At 31.0% G+C, this 23,595-nt stretch overlaps 1 long non-coding RNA gene across 1 annotated transcript in view; it reads right to left on the bottom strand.

Moving 5' to 3' along the window:
- The window catches only part of LOC146995969 (uncharacterized), an 81,192-nt gene extending 61,761 nt beyond the window's left edge, over positions 1 to 19,431 (bottom strand). Inside the window, exon 1 of the long non-coding RNA XR_015042897.1 lies at positions 19,089 to 19,431. This is a non-coding gene — a long non-coding RNA (uncharacterized LOC146995969). The remainder of the gene's footprint in view (positions 1 to 19,088) is intronic.
- Between the last annotated feature and the right edge of the window lie 4,164 nt (positions 19,432 to 23,595).

The following is a 23,595-nucleotide window of genomic DNA, read 5'->3' as shown; positions in this document are numbered from 1 at the left end:
CTTAGTCGTTATAAATTTCTTATTTTCAACAATCTACAGTGATATCTGCGAAAACAGCATCTTCAAAAAGACAGTTTAGGTAACTGACGAAAACAAATATTGAGATTATATAAATAATGGGGAAAGAAAGTATTTTGCTTAAGGAAAGAAAAGCAGAAGGTGAGGCATCTTTTAAAGGTAAGAAAAAATTAAGCGCAAAAGACTCAATGAAATGCTGCTAAAGACAAAAACAGAGGTAGCACTAAGTAAGGAAAAAAGAGGGCATCATAGAAATAGCAAACCAATAAAGGATACCGATGATAAAATTCTAATTCTAGAATGTTGACAAATTCGTAGCATATCTGCTTACAGACTGGAGAAGGATGATGATCTTCAGGATGATGTTTTGTAGATGGACGGAGTAATTTTAAATTTCAGTTGGAATAGTAAATCTTCCAGTATCACAGGTGTTCGTTTGTGTGCAATCAGGTATATTAAGATAAATAGTAATAAGTATTGTTACTAAGTTATTAATTATTATTAAAAGAAATAACTGCATTTACATAGTAGTATATTTTATCATCAGTATTATAGCATGTTATTAAAAGTATTAAGAAATATTTTCATGAAAAATATTGAACTGTAATTATATTATTTTTACATTTTAATAATAAGTTTTATATATACTACTAATATTAATTTAGTTCTTTTAATTCCTCAGTTCAGCTTGTCTACATCTACTTCCTGGAATTTAAACTGTGTCACTTGAAAACTAATGTACCTAATGTCATCTGCAATGCGACGGTTCTTATCCAATCACCATTCAAAATTTAAACAAAGGTTTCAACTCTATAAATAATTTTGCTGAAATGCGTATTACCCTTTTGCCTGCTCTGATGATACACGATGATGCTTATGCTCTTTTAGTGAAAATATATTTTTATAACAGCAGTTGTAGATACTCATAGATCCTGTTAATGTTTTCATAATTCGTTGAATAAAATGTAATGGAGTAACACGCAGGCGAAAACGCTGGAAATTTAAATGACTGAAAATTGCTTATATAATTGGCCCTTTATTATTAAAAGCACACAAATGGCTTTCATTCAAATGACGTGGTATTAAAAATAGTCTAATGATTCTTTCATTATTGGGCAGCTAAGACTAGAAACTTTAAATAAAATGGTCTTCAAGAGCGATTTCGTGTAAGACTCTCTTTATCAGGAATAAAACAAATGTTTTTGCAAAGGGGGGCAGAAAAGAACCATATCTTTATCGAAATCAATGGACGGAGCGAAGAGAAAATGAAAGTAGCGTCGTCTACGGAAGGAAATAGTAAGTAAACATGAAAAACTAAAATAATAGAATTTATACAGTGTTGAAAAGAAACTAGAATATGTGAACGTCATTAAGGAAATTCAATCACCAATAAACAAGGTGTGAGGATAATTTTCGTAGAACTAAAGTCAAAACATTCTTTATGTGAATAACTGTGATTAGACATCAGACATTTGTTTGTTTCTCCTTTTCGAATATAATATTCGAGTTCCTTGACGCGGAATTTTAATGCTAATTTATTTTACCTTATGTGTGTGAAACCACACTGAAGAGTAATTGTATAAATTATCCAAGAATTCTAATCAGAGATTAGATCTTTGAGGAACGAAAAATGAATTTTAGTGATAGGTGCAAAAATAACCTGAATGTTGAATTAATGGAGAAACCGAGTAATGTTACGGCATATAGAAGGATTAAATGGTAAAATGATGCAAGGTTGTTAGGATTATTGCTACCCGCACGATTTCCTTTGAAATGGCCAAAGAAACCCTTTTAAAGGATTTATCCGTAACAGTGACGGAAAGTCTTCTGTCAATGCCAATCCATTTTAAATAACTGAATTCCTGACAACGAAAAGATTTAAAGAAACCTCGGTAGCATGATATGTATAAGAAAGGAAAGATGTCATTTTTTTGCTTAGCAGACTCACGTGATTTCGCAGAGGGGAGCAAACACACAGTAAAAGATATTGTTGAAATTAATTGCGGATTCGAATGAAAAGTAGAGAATGTAAAAGTAGAAAAAGAGGTTGTCTGTATCCGTTTCAAAAGTTAAATTCATAACTTAATTCAGATGTATTAATAAGAGAGAATATCTTAGCTAAATATTCCTCATTATTGTTAGAAGTTATCAATATATCAAAATCAAAATCGAAAAATGATTTTTCTAATAACACCACCCCAATATAGTGTATGTAAATGTCAACAAGTTTCTAAACTTAAGGAATAACCCATAGCTGGTCCTTGAATTTATCGAAAGAAATGAGAAAGAAATGAGTCTAATCCGAGAAAACGTTCGTAAAAGAGGTAAATGAAAGAGGGAATCAGAGTACATGAAAGAGAATTGCCGAAGTCTGGTTTCAAGACACTTTTAATGCTCCCTCATATGAAACATTAATAAAAAGTGATTTAGCATTGAAAATAGACCATACCTGAATAAGTGAGGTGAATAATGCTTAATTTTATTGCGAACTTCAAAAGAATGTTCACAGTGTAAGTAACTGTAGAAAGTAACGAAAAATCATCTGGAAATCAATACTTATCTCTTCTATCTAACAGCCCTCGAAAACGATATATTTGTATTTGTATTTAATTTTTATGCTTTACCTCTAGCCAACATTTATACATAGGTAAAGGAGGTCGTTTCTGTTATAAAAATGAAGAATAAGTTTTAGTGAATATGTCTGAATTAAGGTCACACGTTTGTTTGCTATTTTTGCTATCTTACATTACATATGCTATGATGTTTGTCTGCCTATTTGAGACAACCTTTTCGTCGTCGGTAATTCTTATATGAAATTTCCAAAAGTATTCAGTTACCTATTTGGACCTTCTGCATTCATATAAAGAGTTGATCATATTTTATGTAAAATTGGACAACCGACAATGATACTTTATTTGAAGCCCATAAAGGCCTCTTCACAGTAGCAGGACTTATCTTTTGGTATACTAGTGCATCACCGGAGAGCCTGATTATCCAGACCTACCTTCATCGAGAAACTGGATAACTACGAACAGATTACAACCAGAGTTTTAATGATAAATAAAAGCTGTTGCAACAAGTGGAAATCTCTTCAAGAGTACAATATTGGCTTTTTTGGAACTAAGCCTCATAAATAATACCATCGCTAAAATAGAAGCGGAGCTGTCGAGCTAGTGAGTAGAAATCGAGCACAGTGATAAATCATAACAATTGAAAGACAGCATGAATAATTAGAATGACATAGAAAACAATAAACTAGGAAGTAAGCAAAAAATACAACATACATGAAAAGTTAACAAAAGCATAAAAAAACGAAGTTAAATACAACACACAGTGTTCGAGAATTTATGCAAACAGAAGCTAAAGCGAAAAACTGTATAATATCTCCTACAAATTAATTATTTCCACAGGAAGTACAACAGTTAAAGATGACTTCGAATAAACTGATTACACTTCGAATTCAATGAATAAAATATTTCATGTGATTAATTAAGTTATGCTATGATAGCTGAAATTTTATTACAGTTTCACACCTGACTGCTTGATTAATATTTTAACGTTAAATATAAAAGATTAATTGTAATTCTTTTAGGATTCGTAGATGATATTTTTAGCCCAAAGGGGAAATTTGTCCAGAAGGATTATCAATTTCGTTTTGGTATTTTCCATTGATTCACTATAAACGACGAATCCCTTTTTAAATCGTTGCCCCCAAATATTAGAACCCTGTATTATGTTAATATTATATTTAAAGAAATTAAATAATGGAGGATCTGCATAAGTTTATCTATGTTTCTCGTATTGTGATAAAACAACGGTACCAAAGCCATTAAATTTTGAATAACGCACGTCTCCACCCAAATATGGGCATCTAGAAGCCCAAATTTGGAGTTTGTTCTATTATCTATTTCATATTTTGTAAACGCATATATGAGTTTCCGATTAAGAAACTCAACGATTTCAAAGCGAGCAATGCCAACACTGTAAGGAAAAAAAGAATTATCTCCGGAGCGCGAGACTGTGTATCGGAAATTCTAAAGATATGCTGTTTTAAAATTATTTTGCGATATTGTTGCTGAATTTAATTTCATGCTTTAAGTGCGAAGAACATCAAATTTAATAAATAAAGGTAACACACGAAACTTTAACAAAAATGTCCTTTTGGGCGTAATATAAAACCTGAAAAGCTTTCAGAATTTTTATTTTTATTTATTTATTTAAAAGATGAAATTAAAAAAAAAATCATACAGTTTTACTCCTTCGTTAATACAGAGTAAAAGCTTTTGAAAGAAAATTTTTTCTTGAAATTTTTTCTGAAAATTTAAAACTATAATAGCTTAATTTAATTTTTCAAATAATAGAAAACGCTTTAATATTCCACCCCATATTTTCAGTTTTGAATCAGGAAAGTTTTGCATAAATTAGAAAAAATATCATTCACTATTAAAAACTTCTACATATACAAATGCGAAAAAGGCAACTCAAAATATAGAAAAACTACTTTTCCTGAGAGACTGCCATTCATAATATATTTTGTAATCTTCTGAACTATGTCTAAATTTATGCATAAAAATATTTCAAAGGATTTTCAATGAATTTTAAAAACTTTTTTATATCCAATAAAAGATATCTTAAAATATTTCCCTGTAACACAATGTTCTGTATTCTGTGTTATGTTTTCTGACTATAGTATCGTATGATGAATATAAAGTACTGCACATAATTTTACTTGAACCAACAACACTAAAAACTTAGCTGTAAAGCGCCTGACAATGTAACAAAAGTTATTGACGAAAAAGAAGCGTATGAAGAAAATCTATTGTTAGGCCGAATATTCTTTTTTCGAGACATGCGTTTCCAGGAAATATTAAAAATAAATTTGAATTTTATTACCGAAAGCCATATCTACTTATGGTTATATTTTACTTAAACATTAAAAAGTATATAAAAACATTTTTGTTAATATATCATAATTTCAATCATATTTCTCCGTAATCGGATTATTATTATTAATAATCGTATTAATCCATAAATTTTTTACAATCAATTTTATTATGTATAAGTTTGTAATATAAATGTATTACTACAGATTTTTGAAGTAATACAGCAGTTTAAAATCAGCCTTAAATTTTTATCTGATTTGTGCTTGCAATTTAATTTCAAGAGTGTTGTTTGCAGTGTATGCATGCATAGTTCTCAGAAAAACCTATTTTAGCAGGTGAACAAATTTTATATATAATACAAAATATATATTGCAAATATCTGTTTCATAAAATTAATTAGCCCACCAGCGGCCGAGCAGTAAAGTCGCTGAACACTGGTAGTTCGGTCCGAGGTTCGAATCCCGCGAACGGGTTGGCTGCATGTGCGTTTTCGTGGTTTTCCCCATGTGTAACGATTATACGAGCCAGTTTCCCTTAGTCCTTCAAAAAATATATAAGAAAATTGCCTTCATAAAAATTTAAAATGTTCTGGAGTCGTGGATGGACATCTTGGAAAGGGTTAAGAATATTAACGCTAACTTTGATTAAGCTCACATTTTGCTCATACAAAATTGTTAAAGGTTTCAAAACTAAGAGATGAAATAAAAAAATTTAAAAATCCAGAGCTTAAATGCTACAAAATCAAAAATGTAAAAATGAATCAAAAATCCAAAAATAAAAATTAAAAAAATTATCAAATATTCAAATTTAAAAATGAAAAAAAAAATTCAAAGATGAAATCAAAAATTTAAAAATCCAGAGCTTAATTTTATAAAACGGCGTAGCCGCTATTAGAAAATAAGAAATTATTCCAAATGTGTTATTGTAGATATGCGTTTGAAACAGAATATTAAAGCTGCAATGTAGCTTTTGCAATAACCTGAGGAAACGATGAGCATAAACTAGGGATTAATTCAGAAGGAGCAAAATATTTTAAAATTCTGATTATATTACACAATTAGAACAAAATTCGAGACTGAAGGAAACGTTTGAAATACACATATATTTCGGTTACAAAGTTGAGTTCTTTACTTAGTACCTACGCTTGTAATTTTTACCTATATTTCACATTAGAAAGATCCTAAGCACCATACGTGCTGCTTCTCTTGATCCTCACTTTTGCACTGAATCACTTTGGTATTATTATAAAGCTTATAGCTTATAAGGCTTATAAGGCTAAATTATTACTGAATGTTGCTTTTTTTTTTCAAAACCTATCTTCCAATGTATGTTATTAAAGAAAACGTATAGAGTTTGAAAACTCTGATGGGATTTTAAAATTCTGCAGCCGTTCAGATTTTTCCAAGCCTAATTTCAACAATGTATTCGGTTTTAAAATTCCTTAGTTTTGACGAAATTATATCAACCCCATTCTCAAGTTTATCTGTGATTGGGTCTTAATATTTTTGTTTTAAGGAAGTCTTTAAAACTGAAACGCTCATATTTTGTGTCCTTATAAAATGAGAGAACATAATAAATGAAACCTTATGTTTATAAAAAGTTTTTGAGTTAATTATTAATGAGCCCTTAATATGCAATTATTTATTAATTTTTATTAAACAAACAGCGATCTATAAAACTCCAGGTGTAAATTTCGTTAATATTTCTCTCATTTGAGTAAGCAAGTTTAATGGTCATATGTAACTTTTAAGTCGTATATGACTTCAAGAAAATGTAACAATACATTTAGTACTACTATGGATTTCGGTTGAGATAAAATGTTGCCTAAGGAAATATCATTCTGAAAATCAAGAAAGAATCTAAGAAGTGGAATTCTAACGATAACCGAGAAAGTCCTGATCAGTATAAAATCTGATGTTTCGAAAAGAAAACAAGTTAATAATATACCGTGGTACTTTTGTTAGTGCCATCCAGTATTTTAAAACTTGATAATGAAAAATTTTTCCTTTAAATTCATTTTATCTTAATTCAGTTATTTTTAATAACCATGTTCAAGTATTGGTAAAAGAAATAATGCCAGGGTTAAATAAAATGTGTTAGTAAAAGTTAATGAACGATATTTATGTCTAGAACGTGATTATTAATTCTATTTCATGAGCTTTCGATATGAGTTTAGATGATATACTACTATGCGCAGAAATTTCGTGGTTGTAGGGTAGTTTTGTGGGATCGGGATGTACTTGCTGCTTTATTGCCCTATTCAAAGGAAATGGTAGTAAAATCTCTCTTTGGATATTTGTCATAGACTGAGTATTGCGTAGTTTTTGATAGTTTGCACTGCTTGTACGTTGAACCCATAGAAACATTTTGATAAAAATAACAGTATAATCAAAGGGCAGTAATACAGCAAGTTAGGTTGCTGTTGAATGACAGTGATTTGAGTTTGAATAATTTGCTAAATCGCTGTTTCCCAATATGTGGCATCGCGCTGACTGGACGAAATCTGCCCTAAAATACAAATTATGCTGCTCGGATATGTCAATTTATACATTTCCTCTATGGGAAAGTTAAAGTCTTCTGGTAGCTAAAGTGAATTACAACAGAAAATTTCAACACGTGCCACATGCTTTCCGTGAACATAAAGATGTATCTTTTTCCGAAGGGGGATGTTAAAATTGTATTGGTAACAAAAGGTATGCAGAGTCATTAGGTCACATTAAAGCAGGAAACATGAGAAATGAGCAATGGCCTCCCCGGGACTCTCAAATCTGGATGTCTCGAATACGCACCGAGTGTACTACCGTTACACCACGAAGGCATGTTTCAAGGAAGGATAAAATACCTTAAATACTTCGCCTTTTAATAGACGACTGAGGATTAGGGAATCCAGTTGAGAAATCGTGGTGGTGACGAATTATTGTTCACCACCTTTTAATTCGGGGGCCACTACAGAGTTACAGGTTATTTTAAAGAAGGAGACTTAAAAAATTGGCAGTGCCCTCACCGGGACTCGAACCTAGACCTCTCAAATATGCGCGGAGTGTGCTACCGTTACACCACGAAGGCATGCTGGAAGGAGGGAGAAAATACTTTACAGGTATAATAAGATAGCATAGTTTCATAAGGTAAAAAGAATCTAAAATTGTATTATTTAATATAACGTTCAGTTACATCTAAATTCGGATTCGAATGATTTACCATTACGATAGAGGAAATGCCGTGTAATTACAGATTAAAGACTGGAAGCACATATGTTGACTTGTCACTGGCGCACATCATTTAAACCTAATAATGAATTCATACGAATGATGTGTATAATTTTACGAATATTGATACACATACATAACATTGACATTTCATTTAAACATTTTATCAATTTTAAAGGAAATGTACGATTAATTTCGGAAGAAACTACATAAGGCCAACAAAAACAAGATTTTTTAACTGGTAGATCATATGATGGTTCTAAAATAAGTTAAAAGTCATTGAAAAATAAGGGAATCCATACTTTTTTCTACTCTTTGACAGAATGAAAGACTCTCCTAATGAAAACAGAAGAATCTTATAAATTTGTTAGCAGAGATCGAGAGGCAATCTGTTCGTTTCTTTTTGCGTTGCTGATGTATTTTCTGCTGTGTTTTGTATAACAATGCTCTGATATCACATCTCGCAGCCGTTTTGTTTCCTATCGCTTAATTTCCTCATAGGTTTTTCCGGTATCTTTTCTTTTGTAATGATTTTGTGTGAATGTCGACCGTCAAGCGAAGCCACAAATTATACAAAAAATAAATTGTAAATAAGCTTAGGCACATTTCCAGTGATTACGACATAAAGGTGCTGGTAATTTATCCAACTTCCTTTTAAATGCAATATAATTTCTTTAGCCTATGATCTGGGAAGTTTCGGAAGTCTCCTAAGTCTTCGAATTTAAAATTACGTCTTATACATCATTCATTGATTTTACTGATGTAAAGTGTAACTCATTGCTTGTTCATTAGGAAAAAGCATTTGAAGGTTGTTTTAAGATAAATGCCATAATGAGTGTTTTAAGTAACATCTAAATTACATTACTACAGAACTATTGCGTCAAAGTATTTATTTTTAATGCAGTTTGAATTATCAAATTGTGTACATATACAACAATAAGTAATGCATGGAAAGAACCAGAAATTCAAGTTTTCCTTTCATGCTACTTTCCTTTCATGCTAGATGTGCCTCTTTAGTCCCATAAAACACATTCAAGAGTAATCAGTCCATGTCTTCGGTAAAATTTCCCTATCATTCGACATCACAACAGCAGTAATGCTGTCTTAGAGCTTTACTAACGTAGTTGGCATTGGGAATACGTTGTTGGCAATGCTACACAAGTTATGGACTAAAATCAACTAGCGTAGTATGGTTATTATGTTATCAATTTGAGTCACATAAAATATATATAATGTTTAAAGAAAAATTAATAACTTTCTCATTCATTTCATGTATGATTTTGTTCTATGTGTAATGTTTCTAAACATAAAAATTTCGAAAAGTGATGAATCACTTACAAATGCATTTTAGTATATCCAAAAACTCCACGTAGCCAAATTCGCCCAATGGTTCTCGGAATAAACCCATGATGAAATATCAGTGTTCAGTGGCTCATGATGAAATATCAGCCACAATACATTAGCGATCCTCTTTGCCATTTAGGGATTAAAATGCATAAAATGTGTAGTAAGAAAAGATTACATAGAATAATGAATGTTATTGCATATTAAAAAGTTACCTTTGATCTTGGATGAAAGAAAGAAATAAAGCAAATTAACATAACTAATTTGTATAAAAAGAAGAAATAACTGAGAACTACACAATAACTGCCTTATTCATTTTTTTGGCCTTTGGTAACGCACTATCATTGTTTAATACCTAAACGTTTAAAACTTCTTCGAAGTATTTATTGTGAAGTTGATGAATATGATGTTCTGGCATAATAAAAGATTTTGCCAGCTAAGGAAAGTATTTGTTCAAAGCTTCTTGTGCAGAAAATTCAGCGAAATGTATGCACAACTACGTCCTGAATAATTACATATTTTATTTATTAAATAAATGCTCACGTCTTCATCTGGCTTTCATTTATTGTGAAATGATATCGCAATTCTTTTATCATTTGACTTTGCCGTTTTGAATATGTTAAAGTATTAGATATTATATTTTATTTTTCATTTATGAATAATTAATACTTAAAGCAATAGGCCTGTTGTACCAGTTTAGTTTAAACTTTTTCCAAGCGGTAAACAGAAATCTCCTTGCCAAGATGGTATTATAGTTTCTTTCAAACTCACGATTCTTCTGTTTTTATTTCAAAACACTTTTTGAAACAAAGACTAAACCTCTAAACGTTTCTAAACCTTTAATCTTAAGTTTTCATAGTGAATTTGCATTGTTTTTAATTGTGATTGTTTTTTCTAACAAGTCTAGAAATTTTAATATGAAAGTGCATATTTATTGTCATTCCTAGAAATCTATTTTTGGGACTTACTCCTTCTGATTATGTTCGCTAAATACAGTGGAGATCAAATTTATTTAAAAATATACTATACATTTATTCTTATTTATAAAATAAAATTTAATTTCGCTTATCGTTATTGGATTCATTCTTTTTGACGGGGTATCATCTCTGAATTTTCCTAATTCCCGGCATTTCTATCGTTTCTGTCAATTAAGTCACATTGAGCCCTAATTTAGAAAACCGAAATATACGTTAAAGGATCTGCTTCAGCAGCTTAATTTAATTTTAATACTGAGTTTACGTATTCCCCGCCTAGTTAAAATGCAGTTAAGAAGCAACTGGAAACATTTTCATACTAAGGTACTTCCCACGAATCACCTCGTTATATGAATTAAAATTTTGAGCGCAAAAGTCACTTGCAACATAAACCTTTTGCAGTTTAAGGATAGAACTTTACTTGTATGTTTAACCAGAATCGTCTTAACTCTTTTACGCTACAGTATTTAAGTTATTTATAATAAACTTAATGAGACAACATGCAATGCGTACGCTGCTAGGAGTTATTGGGATTGCTTCTGAGAGGTGTACGGTAACGTTATTCGTTTCTGTATTTACAACGAGACCATAGGGAAATGATTAACCCTTTTGTATATATTACAGGCTGCTTGTTTGTTTGTTTATATTCCCTTGTTTTCCATTTATATACTTGAGGTTATTAAACTTAGAAGATTGCACAGATTGTTTTACAGATCAGATGAAGTTAACTGCGAGTACATATAAAGGAATTCACTATTTAAACAGTTCAAAGTGCTTGTAAATTCTGCTAAATCCAGATATAACTAGCATATGTTGTTATTGCTGTTGTTGTGACTTATCTCACTTGTCTGAGTGTAACATCAGAACAAGCCCTCGAAATTCATCATGGCAAGGAGAGCAAAATTGAGCATGTCGTTGGCAAGAGCCTTGAGCAGCATACAGTTGCCAGTACTACTTCGCCAACCCAATTTTGAAAGAGGTGATAGGGAAGAGAGGTCCTTCCACTTCTCTTCCCTATAACCAACCTCTTGAGAGGGCTTTTGGCTCGCCACTAATTCAGAGTGCCCCCATGCCGCATAGACATTATACATTTACAAACATCCATGCCTTCTCCGGGATTCGAGCTCGGGTACTTCGGTATAGCAGTAGACCGTCTAAGCAGAACATGACATATTCTAAAATGTAATACTCTTAAAAGATACATCATCTTTTAATTTTTTAATCAAAACTTATTTTGTAAATAAAGAAGGCATTAGAAGAATTAGTTTTTTCCTAAATTACTCTTCATCGAAGAATTTACTATATAGTTTCTTTTCAGTAAATGTTTTAAGACTTTTAAAATGTAAGATTGTAAGTTTTCTAAGTAAGCAGGTGAATTTAATGTTCAGGTATTTATTTGCTTATATGTTAGTTTAAATGCTTCTTTGTTGTAGTCTTACAACGCTCAATGTTTGGAAAGAAACAGAATTAAGGACTTGTAATTAATTGCAAATTCTCTAATACATTTAAAGTACTCTATTTACTGTAACCGCAATAAAAAGCAAATGTTGAGTGATAATTTCACGGACGTTATTGAAGTATATTAGAAAATATTAGTAATTAGTCTAAAATAATTTATAACAATGGCGTGGAGGGGACTAATCAGAAATCTGAATTCTGCTAGCTTTGCGAGCAAAATCGTCACAGTTAATTTTGAAGTCATTTAAGAAAGCTAGAGTTGACAACAGAAAGGAACTAATTTTTTTTACTGCCCACACCTTTAGTATATCTTTCAAATTGCATCCATTAAGTTGTTTATTATTATAATAGCTTGTAGACATTGTTCTATGCCTCCTAAAGATAAAAAAGATTGTTGATAAAACATCTGCATTTATAAAATAGGTTTTATTATTATTTGAAATTATTTGAGTACTTATTACTCTAATAATTATTTGAAATTATTAGAGTTTGTTCTAATTCAATGAATTTTAAACACATTCCTTTAACTATCTAGTTAATTAATCATTTAATGCTATTGTATACTATCTAACATTATCATTTTCCGAAGCAGCTATTAAATTCAAATTCTTATTTAAGATATGCAGCGTTTTAAGGTTCGGTTATCTTTTTAAATAGTTCTGGTAACATTTTACGTTTCTCTTTATGTTTTTTGTTTATATTATATCAGTTGAACTCATATATTTTCTAAAAGGCAAGCAGATGGAGCTGGAGTTTAAATAAAATCCTATGCTTTCATATAAAAATTTAGAATTCATTAAAGAAACAGTGGCAATGTCTTATATTATTATTCAGGCTCTTGAACGATTAGTAAATTTAACAGTAAAGTTACGAAAGTGAACTTTCTCTAAATTAGGACATGCAGTTTATGAGGATTTATTAATGTGCAATAACGCAAGGTATTATCATGGCAACCAAATTCTTATTTAATTTGCGTTTTGGATTTTTCCTTTTCAAGAAGCAAGTGGCTAGAATTAGAATGCAAATTCAAATAAATGGTTTAGTAAAGAATTGAATCAATTTTAAGAAATATTTTGCTTCTTAACAGTTTATGGCATGAAATGGGAATAAAGCAAGAGAATAAACTGCATCATATATTCAAATAATATGATTCTTTTATCAAATGTCTCAACGTTTAGGGAATTATACGAAACAGTTACAACAGTTAAATCAAAATATGAATATTTTTGGGTTGCAGGAGAGTAATTTTGCATTTTTAGTGTGAAATGAAACTTTTCCATATAAAAATGAACTTTAATTTGCGTTACTCAAATATCTAGCATTCTGTTCTATAAACTTTTGCCATGTTCTTGATAACTTCAAGATTTCGCGCTCGGAGAATTTTAGTCTTTTTCAGAAAAAAAAAGCAAGGAAATGTGATTTGAGGTCACTATTATTAATGACATTTTTACCATTTAAGATGTTTTATAAACTTCCAAATAAATGATAATCCGATGGTGTACGGTCGTGACTATTTGAGGCATTCCACTTACACACCACATTTCGTAAGTGCAGCTAAAGATGTGTGAGACATCACATTATCGTCGTGGAACACGACTTCTTTGCGATTTGCCAATTTTTGGTTTTTTTCACTTTGATTACGTCTTCCATTTTCATAAGCTGTTGGCAGTAAACCTTTGAGTTGATTGTTTGGTTTTTTGAAAAGCTCAAAATACACAACGACTTTGTATTCCCACTAAGTAGACAGCATGATCTTTTTCTGATGCAAGTTAAGCTTTCGATAGGATTTGTGCTGATACATCATACTTTCACCATGATACTTTTCGATTAACGTTATTGTAGACGACCGTTGTGTTAAGTGAATTTCTTTCATTTCATGCGAAACCCGAATATCGAGCTTCTTAGCGAGTTCAAGGCAGCTTATATGATTTTCAATTATTATATGTGATACATTTAACTTTTTGACAGTCTCTCGCACTGTAATATGGTGATTGGTTTGCATTTGGCTTTTATATTTCCATCATCATCTTCAGGAGGTTGACCAAATGTTAGTCATCTTCAAGTGGAAAATCTCGAAAAAGAAATTTTTTAAGCCAACTCTGATACATACGCTCTGTTAAGCAATCAACATCATAAATTTCACATATATATTTGTAAGCCTCGCCAGCGTTGTTTTCCTTTAGGAAAATAAAGAAGTAAAATATGTTAAAGATGCTTACTTTTGCACCCCATGTCAAAATTAACCGTTAACTAATAGCTGCAAACAAAAACACACGGGAATTTGTTTCTATAGCAGTTTAAAAGTGTCAGCTGCCCAATCGCCAAAAAATATAAGATTGTCAGAACAACAAAACAAACATATCTCTATCCATTTGTGCAAAACGAAATTACTTTCTTGCCAAACCAATACGCTTTTCTGGCAATTAAACTATTGAACAGCCATTTGTCAGAAGAGATAAATTTAGTTAAAAATGCATGATAGGTATGCAATATTGTTAAATAGAATAAACGGAAGTAGCTATACATATAAAACACCTTATAAACCCTTTTGTAAAAAGTAATTTACAGTTTATATAATTTATATATTATTGTCTATTTCTTTTGTATAAGGAATGTATAGTATATAAAATATCCTGTTTCTCACTTTAGAAGCAGAATGTATTGTAAAATATATTAATTTTCTGTTCTAGAACTTAGGAAGTTTAAAACGTTATCGGCTAAAATACACAGTGAATAAATTTTGAATCATACAGCATACTTACTGAAGATCATTTTGCACATTTTAAACTCAGTGGTTCTATTCAAACTCTGATTTTACCCTTAAGTGATACTGAATCAATTAATAAGTTAATACTATCAAAATTGTTGCTTTATACCTTAATAGTTTTAATTACCGAAACATCTTAATAAAATTTCTATCTTTTCCCATTATAATTTTACCTGATATTAATATTTTATTGCTTCTAATTATATATTCTTAAATAAAAAATATAACAAGCTTAACGCTATTTAGAAAATCTAAGCTGGAACAAGTTAATGTTATTAAAATAAATATCAAATTTTATTTGAGACGAAAAGGTCTGCTGGTCTTTATTTTACTTCCATTCGTTTTTCAGATATAAAAAATGCATGAGAAGTACCTTCGTTTAATTTTAGTCGAAAATAATTAAGATTTTGTTTTAAGCAAAATAATAAAATATCTTTCCTATTTAATTTTAACTCAGTAAAATTATTTTGATGCTAATGGCTTAGATTTAGAGCTTAAATAAATGACTGATTTCATTATTTTGTTGCAAAATGAAAATAGAAGAAATACTTCCGAAAATAAAACACGATTTCTTTGCCTAATTTATTTGAAAAAAATAGTTAAAATTTTATTTCAGAATAAATAAAGAGAATTTATGATTCAACAAAAATAAAAGGATTTTATGATTTAACTGCATAATCTCTGTATTTTCTGGAGGCAAGAACGGTGAAAATTAATTATACTTTCTTCGGGATTCGAACTATGATCTTCCACTTGTTAGCCAAATGTTCTAATTACTTGCATTATCAGAGCACATATGAGATATGCGATAATGTATTTATGGATAATGCAATGGGAGTTTTTTTCCCACTAAAGAGAGACGGGGAATAGGCACGAGACCCAGTAGGAAAATTGTAGGTGATGATGATGACCCCGCACTATATCTTATTACGAACAATTCAGGTTGTATTTTACATCTTTTCAGAGCTAAGGAACGTAAGAAATCAACTGCATCTTCATCGAGATTCCAACCATGGGCCTTATACTTACTATTAAACGTGCTAACCATTACTACAAAAATTCACGCTTGGAAGAACGCAGTAATTTCCAGCGTTCTGTTAAAAATAAAACAAGCAGAAATGAAAATCAACTTACATGCGTTTCAGGCAGTATTTATTAGTTCTAAAGAAGAAAAAAGGGGAAAGAGGGAGGAGAGATAACCAAATATAATCAGGAGGGTTTCGAGTATCTTCTTGGATTGTGCACCAGTTAGTGCATATTCGGATTTGTAAAATGTTCAGGAAATGCGAATATCGATCTATGAGCAGAGGCGATTTCACCAAAGATAACAGGATAGTTTCGTTTTGATTAGTTTGAAAGGAGAAGTACGCCCAGAATACACTTTTACGTGCTTAAACGTGGAGGTTACGTAGTGGAAACTACTGAATCTTGGTACAGAGCAAGCATGAACAAATTGCGCCTCATAGGGTATCTGTAGCTTTCTGGTGTTAAATGCGGCTTGAACACTTGATTAATCAATGAACACTTGATTTATTGAAATATATTTTGAAACCGAATCGCGCTAAGATACACCATTTTAACATTTAAAATTTCGTTATGTATATTTTAACTTTACAGCTTTAAACTGTGACCTAGTAGTTCAGTGTAATAAGCAAGAGGCAAATATTTCTATCTATGAGACTTACTATCATGACGTTGCGGTACTCTTAGAAATGGTGCTGGGTTGATGATATGCTTTAGACTTTACTTAAACAAATTACGGATAGATATATTTTCAATTCGCAATGAAAAAAAAAATTCACACTTGAAGGTCATTTTGCATCTAATAAATGAATTATATTGTATAAGGCTAAGTTTCGTTATGATCAGTTGAGTGAAAAACTCAACTACTATTTTTTATGCGAAACTGGTTACGTTAAAATAATGTTATGTTAAAATAATTGTTCTATCTGGAGTAACAACTTCGTTGCTCTACACAGTATCGAGTCTCTTTAAATTTCTTCTTTTTTTTAGAATTTTTTTCAAGTTATTGCGCTATTCTCAATTCAAATGAACAATTTTTTACACCACTCGAAAGACTAATGCGTTTCTTTCCATCTTCAGCATGCTGTTATTAAAATCAGTTAAAAAATTGGTAATCAGAAAAGGAAGAAAATTGGTAATCAGAAAAAAGGAGAGGTTTTACTATTTAAGAACAGCAACGCCGAGAGCAATGTGAAAAAGTTAAAAAAAATTGCATTGTAGAAATATACTTTTCTGGATACATAGTAACGAAAATAGCAATTATTTATTTATTTTCTTGAAAGTTAACTCTAATTAAGAATGAGAAGTCATTTTTTCTAGTTCGTTTCAAACATTTCTTTCTATTTGTAAACTATTTTTATACTTTTTTACTAATAAAATATCTACGTGTGTGACTTGTATACTCCTGACTTGCAGCTTTTAATGACATGAAGTTTCCCACTCATAGTACAAAAAGCAAATTTATTCTCTCTACTATCTATTATTTGCAGTAGGTCTTAGGAATTTATTTACGTATGTTTATGTTTCTCTCTGCTTTAATCTAAAGGTTATATCCTAGACTGTGCATTATTGTATTGAAACTGTAGACTGTGATGCATAGAACACATACCGTTATTTTGAAAGATCTATGATTATATATTCTGCGCCACGAAAAAAACATTAAACTTCAAAATAGTTGTTTTAAATCTTAAAATGTACTTGATTTTGAGAATACAATAAGACAAATGTTTTAACATGAAACGTATCTTATATTCATCTTACTTTTAGTGATGCAGAAAAATTTCGAAACTCTTGGAAAATTCCTGGCTAATGCATAAGAAAAAGAAAATAATGCATACTGTTGGTTTTGATTTAATGCCGATGATAAGTTGTACTTAGCGTTTTCAGGGCTTTCTTAAGCTTTAGAGAAAACAAATTTATGAGAGACATTTTAATTAGAAAATAAATTAAATTTAATATATTATTATCATATAACAAATAAAAGGCTAAGTTACAACAAACTTGAAACAGCAAACCTGTAAATATAGCGTATAAAATAAACTTTGACAAAAAAAAAAAAAAAAAAAAAAAAAAAAAAAATCGACGCTTAAATTAGTGCTTTTCTTAGACTTTGCTTGTACAAAGATTTTTATGATTTTGATGACGTACAAAGATGTAACCGCTATCATTTATTTTAGCTCAACGTCATATTTTCCCCGAAATTTATTTTCAATGCATTAAACATTTCTCCTCCTAATATAGTATCCAGGATCCTAGTAAATCTTTTTAACTAAGAAATTTTTAGTTCGTTCTCTGATGAGCCATTCAAGAGAAATGTGCTGAAGATTTAGTTAATATTTATCTTTGACAACGACACTGTAATAGTTTGTGTAGATACAGAATATACTCTGTCTTAGTAAAATTAAATTCAAAACTCACAAAAAAGTAAATTATATGTTATGATAAAATATATAAGTTGAAAAAGTAAACAATATGTTGATTTTAAAAGTTATGCTTGTACAAGAAAGCTATAAAAAAGAAAAATAACATGAAAATATCTTAAGTTATTAGCTTAAGTTAAGTACTTATATTGTCCAAAAATTGAATAAGCAAGCATTTTCTAAATATATTTACATAGCTGCGGTCGATTAGCGAAGAAATCAATAGAGGAAAAAATTTGAAGAAATCGTATTTTAAATCTATAACATGAAATCAGCAATAATTCCTAGAATCAGCAATATTCCCAGAACTTTGGTTTACATCTGTCCGGAATACACTCCAAAATATTTCCTCTATTATCTTTCCAGTGTAAGGAACAAAAATATTGTCACCCAGCTATCGAATTTATTAAAAGTGTTTGGAATTATGTTTAATGCATTTTAAGTAAAGTTAAAATTCAAATCATAAATGATAACTTATATTTCAGTACTTTAAAAGTTAAAAGCAATATATTTGTTAAACATCATTTACTTTTTCAAATAGAGGTAATTAATTTTAATTAATAACCAATTACAAGCGTTTGTGATTACAATTAAATACGTAAAATCAGTCATGATACACATTTTCGCTAACATGTTTCCAATCATTTCAGTGTAACGTCTTTAGCATTTAAGCCTGAAAAAGTGCAGTAAAACAGTAAAAAGAAAATTCTTTATGGTAACTTATAGTGAGAAAAATTAATAACTGTGAGATATAATTACTTATATCGTAAGCAAACATTATTCTAGAAAAACTAAGAAACTGTCATTTAATTGTTTACAAATATTCTCCAAGTAATACGTTATTTTGCCCTGCGTCAAAACAGTTCACGTGCTTCATTTATTAATGTAAAATTATTATTATACATTTACAAATACGCGTAATAGTTCGAAATTGAAATTAAACATTTAATGCAGAAAAATGTGAGATATTTAGAGGTAGAAAAAAATTAACTTACTTTGTCATGCTTCTTTTCTTAGTGAACAACTCCGTTCTGCAGCGGCAATTACCGTTAGACACACGATGAATCCTGCAGTAACGGGCGCAGTCAAGGCTCTGGCTGTCTGCCTTACTTACCAAAAGTATTGCCAAGACATACACAACCATCCAGGTTAAGAGAATCTGATTTTTGTTCACTACAGGCATTTTTTGGGGTGAGATTGAAGAAATTTTTCTCAAACTTACGAAACTAAGTAAGCAAATTATGAAGTGCTGTAGCTTTATAATTAACTAGCTCTAACCAACAAATAACGAAGGGTGAGAAGAGGGTTTAACGGTGTACTTCAGATAGCATCAAAACAGGGTATTTTTCAGTTTTTATATCATACTGCCCGTTAAGCGTCGGCGGAGAAGGTTGCCATAATTGCTGATGGTGAGTCGTTCGCCAACGCGAGTTATTCCATGTCAAAGCGAGCCGATGTAAATTTTCTTCTGAGCGCACTATTAAGAGTTAATACGCGCATTAATATGAGGACGAAATCTCTAATTGGCTACGAAATTTACAATAAAACATTTCAAAATTGTTTGTATTAGAATTTAGAATTATTGAGCTAAATTATTACTTATCGAAAAATTGAATGAATTGAAAGTATCGAAATACAATTATAAATGATAGAACTTTATAAAGCTTGCTAGTAGAATTTTCAATTACTATTTCGAACAACGACTTTCATTGTATTTTAATAGTTAGCGAAGGCTCAAAATTTTTTTTTTTTAAATTCGAGAAAATAGAAAGGATAGTCAAATCCTATTTCAATAAAACCTGACTTGGCAAAAATGATTAAGAAAACAACTTTGAATCACTGAATTTGGACACCAACTGCGTCCAGAGTTTTTTAAGCACATTATTTTAATTGCTTAACTTTTTTAAAATTAAGTATATACTACCTCGTAGAGTCATTCGGATATTTTTATAGCAGGAAAGATTAAAAATATGCAACGCCTGCCCCGGGAATCGAACCACGGACCTCTGGAATACGCGCCTAGCGTGTAGACCACTACACTACGAAGGCACGTTAAGAAGGCGGGAGAAATACCTTATATACTCCCCCTTTTGAAGGATGACTGGGGTTTTTAGGGGATCCAGTCGCCAAATTCTGGGTGTGGACAAACATCATCCACTGCCCTTTTAGTTCGGGCGCCAGTGTAGAGTTATTAGGAAATTTTTATATCAGTAAAGATGAAAAATAAGCAATGCCTTCGCCGGGAATCGAATCACGGACCTCTAGAATACGCGCCCAGCGTACAGACTACTACACTACGAAGGCAGGCTGAGAAGGCGGAGAAATACCTTATAACCTTATAGTAAAATTAAATTATCGCACTAATACAAAAATACAGAGCTGTGAAATTTATATCGGTATAATTATAGTGTATAGCGCTAAGCAAACAGCATATATAAATACTGCTAATATTTGCGAGGCAAACTAAAGCGATTAATCGTTATAAGTAATGCTTACAACCTATTCAAACAGACACATGAAAATTTGATCAGTAAAATGCTGTTTGGATTAAAATGTTAAACACATGAAAATAAATAAGTAAAACAAAAATCTGAAATCTTTCAGATTTTATATTACGCCTAAAGACGCGTTTTTAATTTTTTTTTGTTTTTGTTTTTCCGTTCTTTATTAAATATCATGTTCTTTTCAACTACACCGTAAAATTCAATTCAACAGCAATATCAGAAAAAAAAGAAACCTTGCGCATAAAATATCCTTGCTTGAAGATGCACGCAATGTCAATGTTAACGGAACGCTTTGAGATCGTTGAGTTTGTTAATCAAATATTCGTTAAAGTTTCACAAAGTATGAAATTAATAATAGAAGAAATTAATTAATTCCGAATTTGGGCTTCCAGATGCCCATATTAGAGTGGAGGACTACGTTATTCAAAATTTGATGTCTCTAGGTCCTGTTGTTTTTTTCACAGTGCGAGAAACATACATACAATCATGCAGATTCCTTTCTTTAAATATAATTCAGGGCTCTAATATTTTGTAGCAACAATTTTGAAAGTGATTCAGACTTTTATATTGAACCGACGCAAAATTCCAAACCGAAACTATTATCCCTTTAGAGCAAATTGCGCCTTTGGGCTAATAAAAAAGCAAATTCTGCGCGAAATAGCCCCTTTTAGTTTTGATGAAAAGAGTTCTAATGTTCTAGTGTAAAAAAAAAAAAAAGGATTATTGCAATAACCGCGCAAAAAATATTTTGCTTAGCTAAAACATTAGATTTATAGAAGGTACAATGTACAAAGTGTAGCCTGAACCCAAGTGCAACATTTCCTTTTATTCCTCTTCTTTTGAGAAAACTTAGTAATCCATATTATCAGCTTCGCAGAATTTCCTCTGAGGTCAAAAATGCAGTACTATCTTTAGTAGGAATGCCAAAAGTTGTCCAATGAGATCTTTTTCAACTAGTTTATCACGAATTAGAGGATATTGACCACATTGTCATAACCAAGACGTTTCATCTAGTTAGTTTGTTTGTTTGAATGAATATGACGTATCCTACAAGAAGTGACTAACGAGAGGATTCTAAACGTAAAGGACTTGCTGTTTTGACTGGGTTTGGGGGAAAAACTGAGCGAAACTGAAATTATTTGAACTACGCAAAAAGGTTTTAAAATTACTGATAATGCTCGTTCTGGTTAAATTTCGGTGACAAAAATGCAGCACAATAGAGACCATTTTCATGGACAGTATCCACTTGGGCGCAATTCCTTTTTTATTTGTTTTGATTTTAAGAGAAAATTATTTTTCTTTCGATTTCCGAAGCGAGCCTCTTTTACACACTTTTCTGGTAATCCAGAAATGCTTTGTGCCAGTGATCTCACACAGACAAACTACTGGCCTCATGCGGCCCTGAAGCAGTTTCATGAGAACCTCGAATCCTGTTTGTTGCAAAGTGAGGTTGGGAAGATTTTAAATATTCCAAGTCTTAGTTTATATCATTTTCAGTACCATGTAAAACAAACGAGAACAGCACACCAGAAACTCTAGAAATCGAGTTAGTTAATTTACAATGTGACATAAATCTTATTCAAAGATTTGAAGATACAGATTTGATTAATTTTTATTCGCCCTTCGCAAAAAATAAATATGCCCAGTTAAGAATTTTTGTACTAGGAATAATCGCTGGAAATATATTTAGATTTTCATGGTTGCTTTTTTCATGGTTGAAAATTAATAAGAAAAGAACCATTAAGTAAGCAAAATTTGAAAACGAGTTAAAATATTTTTTTAATTTGTTGATAAAATTTTTTTCAGTTTGCTAAACAAATATATTTTGGCCTATCAGCTCTTTTCAGATTGGGCATTTGGCCCTTAACGCAATTTGAGTTTGAGACCACTACCTTATTCAATTAAAAAAATTTTATCTCTCATAGTACATATTTCTACTTTTCTCATGACATATATCGATCTATTTACATTGCGTTTCAGAAATGTTAAGCGAATTATTTTTGGAGAGCAGATTTCGATGCAAATGTATTTTGTGGCTAGCTTAAATACAATTAAATTTCAAATAAAATTAAGAAACATTTATCCAATAATAATACTGTATTTTCCATATACAGAGTACATTCCACATGAAATATATTTAATTATACAGATTGATTCTGAAATAAAGCCAGGTAGAGAGAAAGGAATTTGTTACGGAGTGTGCGTGCGGAAATGTGACGAATAATAATATGGCACGTAAAGAAGCTATAAACAAGTGGTCAGTCAGGTAAAGTTAAAAAAAATCATATGTTTTAATAGCTCAACTTTTATAATAGGCGCTCGAAAATGCGACAGTCACTAATAATACAAAATTTATAGAAGCAGAACATAAACTGGAGTACATTAGCAAAGATTTCAGACATTTCATACACAATTATAACATCAACTGACGTCCCTAAATATTCATCGGATACAGTGGAAATTGTGTAGGTCGTAAGTTTAATGTGTCCCAAGAAGAAAAAAAAAACAGGACTGTCAAGTTTGGTAATCTTGGTGACAAAGAATCTTGCCCATTCTGTTTTACCTAATGTGGTTTTCGAAGCAATTTTTGCCATTAATGCTAATGTAAGCTGGCGATTGGTCATTATGAAATCGTGGACGATCAACTACAGAAACATCCGAAAGAAGTTCCGGCAAGATATCTTGGAAACGATGCAATAGGCATGGCCGTTCAAGCAACTAAACAGAATTTACGATCTTGCTAAATAGTTTTATACAATTCTATACTAAGTGGAAAATCTTTCCACATAGGCGTGGGATCTCATGAAATATGGATTGTCCTCTGCCCCCAGAGTAGAACTGAGGTTAGTAAACATTTCCGAATGTTCTAACGTAGCATCATCAGTGAATAAGACCTATAAAAGAAATTCAGAATTTCCAGCAATCTGCTATATATACATAAGGATAAAGTTAATACGCAGAAGATAAGCATCTGGTTTCGAAGCGTTCGCTCTCTACA

Source organism: Stegodyphus dumicola, chromosome 8 (assembly GCF_044657685.1).
Source record: "Stegodyphus dumicola isolate Sdum_Otavi_A_Nest chromosome 8, ASM4465768v1".
In the NCBI taxonomy this organism is placed as follows: domain Eukaryota; kingdom Metazoa; phylum Arthropoda; class Arachnida; order Araneae; family Eresidae; genus Stegodyphus; species Stegodyphus dumicola.
Note: the sequence above shows the minus strand (reverse complement) of the source record. Positions and strands in the feature narration are given on the sequence as shown.